We start from the raw sequence: 13277 nt of genomic DNA, 5'->3' as shown, positions 1-13277 counted from the left end.
GTTTGGGCTGCAAGGATGCGTAAAACCCTAGTCCTGCTTTGGTGGATGCATTGAGGGTTGCCGGACCGCTTTTTGAACTAGCTACGGTGGATGTGCGGTCCCAAAAAGCCGAATCCCTCTCCTGGTCGCCTCGGGCCTCCTTTTATAGGAAAGAGGGGTTGCCACAGTGGTACACAGGAGGTGGAAAGGCCTACAGTGCGCGAGCTTATCGCACGGCATTACGGGACAAAATGCATTAAATGCGCTACGTAGGTGTCCATTAGCTTTATAGGGGACGGGAACGAGGCCCGTCCTGTCCATCGCCGCTCCGCCTCGCTTCGACACGCACCCAGGCTAGCGATGCATGCAGCGCCACGCAGGCAGGCAAGCAGCTGAGGTGGCGGGGTGGTAGGGCCTTCATGAAGATCTGCATGCAGGTGCTTGCTGGTTTGGCCTAGCAGCTGCATGTTGCCACGCAGGTGGCTACCCAGCTGGTTGGGCTAGCAACTGCATGCGAACGGTGGCGGAGTCTTGGCTAACATGGGCCTGGCAGTGGCCCTGCTAGCGTCCTCGGCAAGGGTCTTGTCATGGTGTCGTAGTCGTACAAGACGCTTGCCGGGGGTCTTGTGGATTCCCTGGCGAGGATCCCGCCGAGGGTCGTCGTCTTCTGATCCTCATTTGAACTCATATGTTTATGATCTTGACGAAGATCTGCATGCCACCACGGAGGTGCCTCTCGGGCCCTGGTCCCAACATAGTTATTGACAGTGTTCAGAACCTTTGGGCTCAAGGGTGGCTCACTCTGCTGGAGTTGGGAAAGTTGCCCCGGCAAGGCTCTTGCCGGGGCTGCGGGGGGCTGCCCCGGAAAGGATCTTGCCGAGGGAGTCCACCTCACCCTCTTGCCCTCCTGCGCTTCTGGTCTTGGCGACGCCTTGGTTGTCTTGTGCTTCGACTTCTCTTCGGCTTCCCTCCTCTGTCGTGTTATAGTGGCCGCGGCACGTGGCTCTTACTGCCCGTGCATAAGAAAAGGGGTTAAAAGGAGATCCCCTACTTTTGTACACCGACAGGAGCCCCCCTGGCCTGGGCCACACATAAGCCTGACGCGTTGTTGGTCCAGGCACAAAATTGTGCGCGGGCAGTCGGGGCGGGATTTTACCGCAGTAATTTTTCGTTCACTGCGCTTCCCCACGACCCGCGTTGAACGCGCGACATGGAGGGACGTGCGTGACGTGGGGGTCATGCGTGGGGCAGTTTCCTCACGCATGCGTCACATCGTGGTAAAGAGGCAGCTCGCGCCTTCCTCGTAAAAGAGGGAGGCGCAGAGGCATGGCCCATTTACTTGGGTGGACTCGGGTTGTGGCCTTCAAGGCATCCGCGCCCCACGATCACGGGGTGGGAGGAGGTGGAGGCGGGAACACGGGCCTTCGCTTATTGGGGCAGCAGGTCGGTCCTGATTCTCTGCGCCCCCGATGATCGTATTGGTCGAGTGGGGCGGCCAAGCCCCGACTCTACCTCTTTATAAGAAGGGGAGGGGGCAGCATTCCACATTCCTCCATCATCAGTCTCCTTCCACCTCCTCTTCTTTCTTCCATCCACCATGGCGAGAGGAAGCGCTGGATCTCCGACAGTGGCGGCGAGGGTTGCTGCTCGTCAGCGCGTTCCTCCTCCCCAAGAGCTCGTGGTGGCGGAACCGGCCATGAGAGGAAGGGGGAGGGGGTGAGGCCGAGGTCGTCATGGCGCTCGGTGGAGAGGAGGATGGGGCGGCGCATCGGCCTCCCCTCCGCCAGCGATGCCTCCCCCGATGGAGCGCCATGTCGGGGACCAGCCCCGCGAGTTCTTCATTAGGCTGCACTGGCCACCGCGTCGCCGCCTCCGTCTCCCTACTGCATTTGCTCGGGATATGGAGCTCGATCCACCCCAGACCCTCTGGTTGCACATGAGGGGCTGCGGGAACGGCGTCACGCGGGTCGACATCGAGTTCCCCACTCCTCACGTCATGTACCTCCGCCGCGGATGGAAGACGTTCACACGCAACCATAGCTTGATGGCGGGGCTTGTCCTCTACTTCAAGTTAACGGAGGGCAGCCTGCTCTCCATCAAGGTCTTTGGAGATCTTGGAACTCGCTTGAGGTGCTGCGTGGAGAGCTTCTCCGATGATGAAGATTCCTCCTCAAGCGGGAGTGACGTGGTGGACAGCGACATCGACGACGAGGGAGTCGAGCAGCAGGATGCCGACTCCGACTTCGACTCACCGCGCCGCCCCTCCCTCCGCCACGCGCCCTACCGAGGGCTATCGTCGCCAAGCTCTCCATCAGGGCACTCCCCGTCATCTCCTTGGGCGGCTGTCGTAGGAGGGCCGAAGAAGGCAAAGAAGCCGGGTGGTGGCCATCAAGTCGGAGTACGCGGGCACCGATGTCTTCGTCAGGTATTGCCGGACCCCTGCCTCATCTTCCAGCTCCCCTCCCGGCACCGGGACGTTCTCTTGGTGCCTTCTGGTCCTCGCACCTCGCCTAGGCACTCTTTTCACCCTCCTGCCCTCTTGTTCCACCTTTTGAGTAAAGGGACAAGAAAAGGATTACGGGCATCTTATCTTTTTTTTAGTATGTAAGCCTGTGGGCACTTGTTAATTTTAAGACTTGTTATCCCCTAGCTCATGTTTTTAATTCCTTAAGAACTGTACCTGTATGGGATCTTTTTAATGAAAAAGGGTGTTTGCCGGGTTCTTTGTGCGTGAGGGAGGCCCATGACAAGGATGAATCCTTGTTATTGTGAAGATAAACATTGTCGCCCGGCAACAGGCCTTGCCGTCCCCCCACGTCAGTCGACCATTCTCGTGCTCTTGGCGGAGGCAGGGCGAAGTAGAGTTAGGCCCCTCGTTCATCTGCTCACCACCATGACTACTACCAAATCCTGACCCAGGAGGTAGCTCTTGGGTATAGGAAAGGGGGAGCACAGTGGTTTTAAGAACATAAAAGAGGTTTCACATCTCCCAGTTCTATACGGAAACACATAACAAGGGGATAAAAGACTTATCTGAATCCGCAGCCCCCGGCAACCTTGGCTTGCCTTGGTTGGATCCTTGTATCTTTAGCCCCCGGCAGTCTTGGCTTGCCGGGGCCAGAGTGCCGATTCTATTTCTTCCTCCCAAGCAGATCAGCAGAAATGTCCATGTGCCCTGCAAACCAAAGGACATAGAAAAACCTATACTCGACCTCTAGGGTAGGTGTTAGTCGCCGCTAAGCACTATTAAAACTAACTAAGGGAGAGACTTAACCTAGCATGCATGCTATAACTTTGGGCACCAGCGCTTCATTTATTTATGCTCAGGGTCTCCCGCCTGGCTTTGTATATAGGGTTACATGCCTTGCCGGCAAGGATTGTACAAAAGGTGGTTTGCCGAGAGGCCCGGCAACCGTGCCTTACGGGTAAAACTTACGAATATGTTCGATGTTCCAGGAATTGCTCACTGGGACAACGCCGTGCCCGGCAATCTTCGGTCTCCAGGCGGACTGCGCCGGGCCTGGTGACTCGTATTACCTGATAAGGGCCTTCCCACTTTGGCGTCAACTTGTTGGAATTCTTAGCCGACTGAACACGCCGAAGAACAAGGTCGCCTTCCTCAAAGCTTCGGGCATGAACCTTGCGGCTATGGTAGCGGCACAAGGCTTGCTGGTAGCGTGCTGCTCTCAGAGCCGCCCGAAGACGATCTTCCTCAAGGAGCGTTGTGTCATCTTGCAGCAATCTCTCTTGCTCAAGGTCATCATAAGCGAGCACTCGAGGTGACCCGTATATGAGTTCCGTGGGGAGAACTGCTTCTGCCCCGTATACCAGGGCAATGGGTGTCTGGCCGGTGGCTCGATTTGGCGTCGTTCTGATCGACGAAAGAACCATCGTCAACTCATCAATCCAGCGCATTCCGCTTTTGTGCAGCTTGTCAAAAGTCTTTGTTCTCAGGCCTCGCAGTACTTCAGCATTTGCCCTCTCCGCCTGGCCGTTGCTCCGTGGGTGTGCCACGGAAGACAAATAGACCTTGCTGCCAAGGTCTTGGGTGTACTTCCTCACTACCTCCACCTCCGGCCACATTCTGAACTTGCCGATTGCAACGTACAAGTAGTCAAATCCCCCGACATCGTGAGGGAAAGGGCCCAGTATGTCGAGCCCCCAGACCGAAAACGGACCGGAGAGCGGGATTGTTTGAAGGGCTTGAGCTGGTTGATGAAGCTTCTTCGAATGGAACTGGCACGCTCCACACCTGGTTACAAGTGCTATCGCATCCTGGAGGGCGATGGGCTAGAAGAAGCCTTGCCGGAATGCCTTACCGGCAAGGGCCCTCGACCCTATGTGAGAGCCACGTATGCCTCCATGTATCTCTTCCAACAGCTCCAGTCCTTCCTCCCGGGGGATGCACTTAAATTTCGCACCGTTCGGTCTTTTTCTATACAGGACATCATCGGCGAACTGGTACAAGACAGACCGACGGGATACTTTTTCCGCTTCTTCCTGCTCCTCAGGAAGTTCCCCTGTCTGGAGTAAACGGACGGTATGCTGTGCCCATGCCGGGCATGGGGCTCGACGGCAAGGACCAAAGCCATGTCTTCCGCCATGGGGGCAGCCGTCTCTACGGCCAGGGCTTGGTGCACTGCCATAGCCAGCTGCCCCTTGGCAGGCTCGGAATCCGCGGCAACACCCTTGCCGGCGGCCCCTAGGGGCTCGGCGGGAAAGTACTTGAGTTAACCAAAGCAAAAAGGTACCTGGTTCCACAGGTAGCTTAGCACGCTTTGACACGTAGTTTGCGATGTCGTTCTCTGCTCGGGGAACGTGCTCTGCTTGTATGTCGTTGAAGCGCTCCTCCAGCTTCCTCACCTCATCTACGTAGGCCTCCATCAACGGACTCTGGTAATCTTTGTCAACCTGTCTGACGACAAGCTGCGAATTACCCCCGACGATGAGCTTCTTCACCCCGAGGTCTGCCACGATCCTGAGACCGGCAAGCAGCCCCTCATACTCAGCAGTGTTGTTTGTGGACATCTCCCTGGGAAAGTGCATCCGGATCACATACTTGAGGTGCTCTGCGGTGGGTGTGACAAGCAGCACACCGTCACTGGTGCCTTGCAGCGAGAAAGCTCCGTCAAAGTACATGCTCCAGTCGCAACTTGCTTCCTTGCCGGGGAAAGCGGTCTCCTGGATTTCTTTGTCGGGCATTGAGGTCCATTCTGCAATGAACTCTACCAAGACTCTGCTTTGGATTGTCGATGTACTCTCTAACTTCAACCCAAAGCTTGACAACTCCAAGGCCCACTCCACAATCCTTCCGGTTGCATCTGGGTTGTGCAGTATCCGTTGCAATGGGAGGCGGGTGACGAAAGCGATCTCATGGGCTTGGAAGTAATGACGCAGCTTCCTCGAGGCTATAGGGAGGACGAAGAGCAATTTCTGCACACCGGAGTACCTTGACCTAGCACCTTGCAAGAGGGAGCTGACAAAGTAAACCGGGTGCTGCATCATCTTCTTCTTCTGCACCACTTCACTTGGCTGCGCGGGCCCCGCCCTGATGGTGTCGGATTCTGCCGGGGGCCTTGCCTCACCGGCATAAGGACCTGCCGGGGGAATCTATGACTTTCGATCCACCAGTCCTGCCGTTGCCACTGCCTCTTCGTCGACCTCCCTCTGCGCCATTGGAGCGGTGCTGACCACTCTATTCATTGTCGCCAGATACAACAGCAACGGCTCCTGTGGTTTAGGCGCAACCAGTATTGGCATAGAGAAAAAAATTCTTCAGATCCTGCAACGCCGCCTCGGCCTCTAGGGTCCACTGCATTGGGCCTTCCTTCTTCAAGATTTTGAAGAAGGGAAGGGCACGCTCAGCGGACTTGGAGATGAATCTACCCATGGCGGCAACGCAGCCAGTGAGCCGGCGCACATCCTTGATCCGCTTGGGTGCCTCAATTTACTCAATAGCCTTGATCTTGTCTGGGTTTGCCTCGATCCCACGCTACAACACAAAGAACCCAAGAAGTGTTCCCGACGGGACGCCAAAGACACACTTCTCAGGGTTCAGCTTGAGGTTGATCTTGCGTAGGTTGGCAAACGTCTCTTCTAGGTCTTGTACAAGGGTCGCCTTGTCCTTGGTTTTGACCACTATGTCATCCATATAAGCTTCCATACTTCTATGTAGCTGGGGCTCAAAACCAATCGGGACCGCCCTTGCGAATGTCGAGCAAGCACTCTTCAACCCGAAAGGCATCCGTAAAAAGCAATACGTACCACATGGGGTGATAAATGATGTCTTCTCTTCTTATTCTCTTGTCATGAAGATCTGGTGGTAGCCCGAGTAGGCGTCGAGGAATGACAACAGATCACACCGGCCATGGAGTCAACAATCTGGTCGATGCGCAGCAACGGGAAGGGGTCCTTAGGACAAGCCTTATTGACATATATGTAGTCAATACACAGCCTCCACTTCCCATTTGCCTTGCGCACCACCACTGGATTGTCCAACCACATCGGATGGAGCACTCCTCTCACCAAACCTGCCACTTCCAATTTCCTGATCTCCTCTGTGATGAACCCTTGTCATTCCAAAGCTTGCTTTCCGACCTTCTGCTTAATGGGTCACGCATGGTGACAGACAGCAAGGTGGTGCTCAATAACTTCCCTGGGAACGCCGGGGATGTTGGATTCTTGCCACGTTAACACATCAACATTCGCCCGCAGGAAAGTGATGAGCGCGCTTTCCTATTTGCTGTCGAGGGTGGAGCTTATGGTGAAATCCCCTCCCGTGCCATTCTTCTTGACGGACACCCTCTTGGTCTCTGGTGGTGCAGCTATGGATTTCTTGCCCTTGCCGGTAGAGCTCTCGGGCACGTCCTCGATAGTAGCACAACACTCCGAAGAGGTGCGCTTGCCGGAGTGGGTGCGAGAGGTCTTGCCGGTCTTCTTCTTCCCTTCCGAGGCTTCAACGGCAGGAGCAAGTGCCTTGGCGGTAGCTGCTACAACTACTTCTCGATAGAGTTGGTCAGCGCACATCAGCGCATCCTTCTTGTTGGAGGGGATGGTGACGATAGTCATCGGCCCAGGCATCTTCAGCGTGTTGTAGGCGTAGTGCGACGCTGCCATGAACTTGGCTAGTGCCAGGTGGCCGAGGATCCCATTGTAGGGCAAGGGGATCTCGGCCACATCGAAGACGATCCTCTCCTTCCTGTAGTTCAACTCACCTCCAAACGTCATGGGCAATGTGAAATTCCCCTTCAGTTGGCTCCTTCCCGGACTGACCCCTTGAAACATGCCCATTTCATCGAGGTCTTCATCAGGAATTTGCAGCCTTTTGACCACGACGGGCGAGATCAAGTTCAGGTTGGCCCTACCATCAACCAACGTCTTGTTCACCTTGAGGTTGCGTATCATTGGCGAGACCAACAACGACAAGCACCCGACCGCAGTTGTGCGGTCATGGTGGTCCTTGGTGTCAAAGATGAGGGGAGTGCTGGACCACTTTAGTGGCTTTTGAGCTTCGAACGATGGCTCTGCTGTAATCTCAAGTGCCCACTTCTTGAGCTAGCGGTGAGAAGTGTGCAGCAAGGCGCCACCATCAATGCACATGGCCTCCGTAGCCTTCTGAAACTCCTGCTAGCCGGACTCATCGTCCTCGTCATGATCATCGTCTTCCTGCTTCTTGTCGCGGCCCCGAGCGGGCCTCTCTCGCTGGTTATCATTGTCGCGGCGACCTCCTTGCCTGCCACGCTTCTTGTTGGATCCTTTGGCACCATCCTGACCCTTCTCCTTGTCCCACGTCTCATACTCGCCCTTCTGATTTTCGACAAGCAGCTCGACCTATCGGCAGTTCTGGAGGTCGTGGCCCTTGGTGCTGTGGATCATGCAGTATTGCTTGTCGGAGCCCCCTGGCTTGTTGGCAGCCGCCAAGGCCCGACAAGTGGCGCACCCGGCAATCTCCTTGCCGGGGTTGTCTGCCTTGGCCTTCTTGGTGGCGCTAGTGTCGCCGGATCCCTCGACGGCAAGCATAGTCTTGTCCTTGCATTTCCTGTTGCTACGTCGACCCTTCTTCGTCGGGGCGGCGGTGTCTTCATCGGTAGAGTCAGTTTTCGCACCGGCGTCTTAGCCGGGGTACTTCCTTCCCTCTTCAGCCCGGGCGCATCTATCGGCCAGAACGTAATGTTCGGCCACTTCCTTTACCTTGTTCATTGCCAGATCTTCACGCATCTTGCGGTTACGCACATTCTGTTATGATGGAATGCGCTGATCATGGTGGCCGGATGAACATCTGGGATGTTGTATTGCACTCGGCTGAAACTCTATATGTACTTGCACAGGTTTTCACCTTCCTTTTGGGGACTCATATGCAAATCACTCGCCTGGACATGAGCTTGGTGGCCTCCAGTGAAGGCACCCACGAACCCGTGGCACAGATCTGACCAAGAAGAGATGGAATCCACCGGCAAGTGCATCAACCAAGACATGACATTGGGTTTTAGGGCCAATGGGAAGTAATTGGCAAGCACCTTGTCGTCACGAGCTCCAGCGGCTTGCATCGCGATGGTGTAGATGCCGAGGAACTCTGACGGGTGGGTCTTGCCGTTGTACTTCTCACCGACGTCGGGCTCGAATGTGCGATGGTATGGCCACTGGAACTGCCGCAGCCCACGAGTAAAGGCTGGGCACCCACATCGTAAGGTAGGCCGTCGGAGCCTCCCGGTGCTAGGTGGTCCATAGAGGGCCCCACCCGCCTGTCTGACTGGTGGCGCGTATCACACCGGGGCTCGATGGTGGTTCGAGCGTCTTCATGGGGTCGCTCCCGAAGAACCTGGCATTGGTCGCGGCGGGTCCGTGGGTCGGACGACGCTATGGAAATGTCATCACGAGCGTCATCATGACGGACCGACATCCACGGCGGCTGGCGTGGAGGAGGAGAGTGCACCGTGGGCGCGGTGCCTCCGGCCCCTCCACCGCCCGCATGCAGGGGCTCGATGGAGCGCCGGCGGTGCCTCGTCTATGTTGGTGACACCGACAAGGCTCCGGATAGTGGCTCTCCGCTCATCGAGCTTCTCCATGGTGGGAGGGAAGTCGAGGCGCAGCTACGCGCGCGCCAAGGCTTCTGCTGGTGTGGGTGGCGGCGAAAGCTGCATGGATCGTGATGCGCTTCTAACCACATTAGAAGGAGCTCTGTCACGGCCTAGCGGCTGTGCGACATCCTCGCCAGCATTTCGGCGGGCATACTTGCCTCCTTCGTCCTGTGGATGACGCACAGGACTCTTCCCACAGTGATGTCCAGGGTCACTGGTGTGGTGACACTACTCGTCGTGCACAACCTGGGAAGAGCGCGTTGTGGGCGCTGGAGTGGGCGTCTTGGTGGCCGCCGCGCCGCCTGCGGGAGGTACGAGGACGCCCCCGGAGGGTCTTGCGCCGTCTGTGGGGGGGCAGCTTCGTCTCTGTATTTCGCGGCGTGTGGCCCGTCGCCTTGCGCACGAACGACGCCGCTTGCCAGGCTCTGACTGCAAGAGCGATGTTGGTGCTCGCGGGTCACGCCTCGGGTTCTATCCGCGACCGGCCCACTGCTCGCCTGAACTGGTACGAGCCGTCCGGCTCTTAACGAACCGACCGCCGTGGCCTTCTTCTTCTTGGGTGCCATGGTGACGAAGAACCGCTAGGCTAACTGCTAGACCAGGTTCTCACAAGTGCGCCCCGTACCTGGCGCGCCAAAGATGTCGGTGGGAACAACACCTATGGGGTCGCTGGGATCCCTCCTACGGTCGGCGGGCGCGGGGTCATGAGAAGAGCAGGTTTAGGAGCTAGCACACGGATCGTTTACCCAGGTTCAGGCCGCAAGGATGTGTAAAACCCTAGTCCTACTTTGGTGGATGTATTGAGTGTTCTTGAGCTTTTTCAACTAGCTACGGTGGATGTGCCGTCCCAAAAACCGAATCCCTCTCCTGGTCGCCTCAGGCCTCCTTTTATAGGAAAAAGGGGTTTCCACAGTGGCACACAGAAGGTGGAAAGGCCTACAGTGCACGAGCTTATCGCACGGCATTACGGGACAATGCGCATTAAATGCGCTACGTAGGTGTCCATTAGATTTATCGGGGACGGGAACGAGGCCCATCCCGTCCATCGCCACTCCGCCTCGCTTTGACACGCGCCTAGGCTAGCGATGCATGTAGCGCCATGTAGGCAGGCAAGCAGCTGAGGTGGCGCGGTGGTAGGGCCTTTATGAAGATCTGCAGGCCACCACGCAGGTGCTTGCTTATTTGGCCTGGAAGCTGCATGTTGCCACACAGGTGCCTGCCCAGCTGGTTGGGCTGGGAGCTGCATGCGAATGGTGGCGGAGTCTTGGCTGACGCGGGCCTGGCAGTGGCCCTACTGGCGTCCTTGGCAAGGGCCTTGCCGTGGGCCCGGCAAGGATCTTGCCTTAGGTTCGCAGTCGTCCGCGGCAAGATGCTTGCCGGGGGTCTTGTGGATTCCCTGGCGAGGATACCGCCAAGGGTCGTCGTCTTCTAATCCTCATCTGAACTCAAATGTTTATGATGTTGATGAAGATCGGCATGCCACCACGGAGGTGCCTCCCGAGCCTTGGTCCCAACGTATCTATTGACGGTGTTCGGAACTTTTGGGCTCAAGGGTGGCTCACTCTAATGGCGTTGGCAAGTTGCCCCGGCAAGGCTCTTGCCGGGGCTGCAGGGGGGGGGGGGGGGGCGGGGGACGCCCTGGCTAGGATCTTGGCGAGGGAGGCCACCTCTCCCTCTTGCCCTCCCGCGCTTCTGGTCTTGGTGTCGCCTTGGTGATCTTGTGCTTCGGCTTCTCTCCGGCATCCCTCCTCTGCCCTGCTATGTGTGGCCACGGTGCGTGGCTATGACTGCCCGTGCATAAGTAAAGGTGTCAAAAGGAGAGCCCCTACTTTTGTACACCGACAAAATATGTTTAATCATATTGGGCTGAATCATGGATACTATGTTAAACATATTTACACAAACAGAACAAGTCGAGTTCATACCCGTTTCTCTCTTCCACGGCCAGTTCATTGAATATCGTCATTATTGCCTTTCACTTGCACGACCGAACGATATGAAAATAATAATTGTGTAAGAGTGCCATGGACTAAGCTGGTATCTACAAAACATTTTATTCAATAGGAGAAGACAAGGTAAAATAGGTTCTTTATTAGATCAACAATTATTCATACAAGAGCCACTTAACATTTTCATCATGGTCTTCTCCTCGGTAAGACTCGAATAAAAGAAAAGTAACTCAGAGAAACACGCTGATATAGTTTTGGAGTTTTTGGTTTTCTTGAACAAGCAAATAAAAGGGAAAAGAAAAAATGAGAAAAACTATTTACATGGGAAAGCTCCTGATACGTCTCCGTCGTATCTACTTCTCCAAACACTTTTGTCCTTGTTTTGGACTCTAACTTGCATGATTTGAATGGAACTAACCCAGACTAATGCTATTTTCAGCAGAATTGCCATGGTGTTATTTTTGTGCAGAAATAAAAGTTCTCGGAATGACCTGAAAATCAACGAAGAATTATTTAGGAATATATAATAAATACTGGAAGGAAGATCCATGTCAGGCTGGCCTCCACTTGTCCATGAGGGTGGGGGCGCGCCTGCCCCCCCCCCCCCCCCCCCCCCGTGGGCGCGCCCCCTGCCTCATGGCCCCCCTGACGGTCCACCTACCTCAACCTTGACTCCATATATTCACTTTCGGAGACAAAAAAACCAGAGAAAAGGATTCATCGCGTTTTATGATACGGAGCCACCGCCAAGCCCTGAACACTCTCAGGAGGGCTGATCTAGAGTCCGTTCGGGGCTCTGGAGAGGTTAATCTGTCACCATCGTCATCATGAACCATCCTCTAGCACCAATTTCATGATGCTCACCGCCGTGCGTGAGTAATTCCATCGTAGGCTTGCTGGACGGTGATGGGTTGGATGAGATTTATCATGTAATCGAGTTAGTTTTGTTAGGGTTTGATCCCTAGTATCCACTATGTTCTGAGATTGATGTCGCTATGACTTTGCTATGCTTAACGCTTGACACTAGGGCCCGAGTGCCATGATTTCAGATCTGAACCTATTATGTTTTCATCAATATATGAGAGTTCTTGATCCTATCTTGCAAGTCTATAGTCACCTATTATGTGTTATGATCCGTTAACCCCGAAGTGACAATAATCGGGATACTTACCTGTGATGATCGTAGTTTTAGGAGTTCATGTATTCACTATGTGTTAATTCTTTGTTCCGGTACTCTATTAAAAGGAGACTTTAATATCCCTTAGTTTCCAATAGGACCCCGCTGCCACGGGAGGGTAGGATAAAAGATGCCATGCAAGTTCTTTCCATAAGCACGTATGACTATATTCGAAATACATGCCTACATTACATTGATGAACTGGAGCTAGTTCTATGTCACCCTAGATTATGGCTGTTATATGATGAACCCCATCCGGCATAATTCTCTATCACTGATCCAATGCCTACGAGCTTTCCATATATTGTTCTTCGCTTATTTACTTTTCCGTTGCTATTGTTATCATCACTACAAAACACCAAAAATATTACTTTTGCTACTGTTACTTCTGCTATCGTTACCACTACTATCATATTACTTTGCTACTAAATACCTTGCTTCAAATATTAAGTTTCCAGGTGTGGTTGAATTGACAACTCAGCTGCAAATACTTGAGAATATTCTCTGGCTCCCCTTGTGTCGAATAAATACATTTGAGTTGAGTACTCTACCCTCGAAAACTGTTGCGATCCTCTATACTTGTGGGTTATCAAGACTATTTTCTGGCGCCGTTGCCGGGGATCATAGCTTTATTCTTTGAGTCACTTGGATTTAAATCTTCTTATCATTATGAACAACTTGAAAGATCCAGGAACTAAGATTTATCCATCAACTACGAGGGGAGGTAAGGAACTGATATCTAGCTCTGCACTTGATTCACCTTCTTTTTTGAGTAAGCTTGCGACACCTAAACCTTCTTCTACTATTAATTTTGATATGTCGCATGTTATTGATGATGCCACTTCTTCTATGCATGATACTTATGATGAAACTACTTCTATGCTTGATACTACTGTGCCACTTGGTGAATTTCTTGATGAACAACTTGCTAGGGCTAGAGAGAATAAAATTATTGAAACTGATAATATTGATGAAAGTGATGATGAAGATTCTCCCCCTAGATATGAATTACCTATTGTGCCTGAGGGCTATGTTATGGATGAAGAAACTGTAAGAGATTTTATTGCTTTTAATGATAGGAGTGATCTTAAGAGA

This window comes from Triticum urartu, chromosome 3A (assembly GCF_056163025.1).
Source record: "Triticum urartu cultivar PI428250 chromosome 3A, HENAU_Tu73, whole genome shotgun sequence".
In the NCBI taxonomy this organism is placed as follows: Eukaryota; Viridiplantae; Streptophyta; class Magnoliopsida; order Poales; family Poaceae; genus Triticum; species Triticum urartu.
Note: the sequence above shows the minus strand (reverse complement) of the source record.